This window comes from Canis aureus, chromosome 20 (assembly GCF_053574225.1).
Source record: "Canis aureus isolate CA01 chromosome 20, VMU_Caureus_v.1.0, whole genome shotgun sequence".
Lineage (NCBI taxonomy): Eukaryota > Metazoa > Chordata > Mammalia > Carnivora > Canidae > Canis > Canis aureus.
The window spans coordinates 12935287-12937027 of record NC_135630.1 but is presented as its reverse complement, the minus strand read 5'-3'; positions in this window follow the sequence as shown (position 1 = coordinate 12937027).

Sequence of the window (1741 nt, the reverse complement as noted above, 5' to 3'; positions counted from 1 at the left end):
TAGACAAAATTAATCAGTAGTCATATACATGTCAAAGCTATGTGAGAATACTGACGAGATAATGCCTATTTCTTACTCCCAATGTTTCAATTATGTAGTTGTACTGTATCTACCTTGAATAGTCAAGTGAAGTCCTTCAATAAATCTCTCTCTTTTCCTAATTACGTAGAAAAGAATACATAGAAAATGACTCTTACGATGTAAACTCTATAATTTAAACCTGCAAGGTGATCTTTGCTAGCAAGTTATTCATTGAAACTGTATGTGTGTGTCTATGTGTATGTGTGTATGCACATGAGTGTGAAGCTTTGCTTCTTAAGCATTGATAGCCTAATCAAATGAAGGAAGATTTATGTCATTTTGGCTATGTTGGTAAAATCCAAATATTTACTTATTGGGCAGTTTTACTTATAAGAATTGATTGATGATAAAAAGGAAAACAATTCTCAGAAGTGTTGATCATTTTAAATTTATTGTTCATTTTGAAATGTTCATTTTTGAAATCATCTTCAACACCCTGTACTGCACAATTGAGCTAATGATTGGTGATTAATTCTCCTAAATAGAATTTGTTTAATTTTGTAATTGCTATTTATGTGATTGTCATAAATTAGTTTGTTATATCAGTCTACATATGAAGACACACTACATATTGCCTGGTCAGAAGACAGGAAGAGAATCTTTAATTACACATGTATGTAGAAATGCTTTTGGGTGTTTTTTATGAGACATTATAAAGTGACACACTTTTTTATTTATTTCCAAATGACTAAATTTAGATATCATGCACATATTTTAAATGATAGCAAACTGCACAAATAAAAAAATACTGACCCAAACCAGATTTGATCTTTGATTGAAGATTACCCCTTGACAGTAGTCCACTGTATGTAGATATTCATTACTGGGAAGATAAGAAAATAGTAACAAGTGCTAAAATGCAATAATGTTGAAAAAGTACTTTCATAATTTTATAGCACCGTTTCTAGCTATTATAATCAATGAAACAATGTATTGGTCATCCTTGAGCATGAAAATAATTGGATTTCAATTTTTTCAGTCATTGGATTTTAAATAACACTCATTGGATCTTAAATAAATTTATAGTAGTAAAACCAATACTTGTGATGGTGAGTGTAGAACAGTAGAAAGAGCATTGAAGAAAGTCAAAACAAATATTTCTGCCACTTCCTAGCTGTGGGTAATAAGGGTAAAGCAGTTTCTTAATCATATTGAATCTATTTACCTATAAAATTTGTATAATAAACTCTAGTCCGCTTCTCAGAATTATGTTTGTTTAAAGTTATAATGTATTGGAGGACTGTTTTTAACTTGTATGTAAGTGGTGTTTTAATATTGATGAAAACACCACAGGTATTTATTATGGTGGTTTCCTAACCATATGAATTTGAAAGTATGCTTTCAAGCACACACAAAAATAACACTGAAAACTAAATCTAGATTCAGAAATGGGAAAAAATTTCATTCCTTTCTGCTTATTATAAGGGGGTAATAGTTCGTTGTAGAAGTGGATTACAAAAGCAACAATCGTGTGACCACTCATATTCATTCATTAATTGATTTAATATTTTAAAAAATGTAACTGAGGACCTATCGTATACTGATACTATTCTACTTGGTGACCATAAAACCTCTTTGATAAGGCACTAATCCCTATCATGTAAGGTCCACTCTCGTAACTGAAGCTTTTTCCAAAGGCCCCACCTCTTAATATCAACAT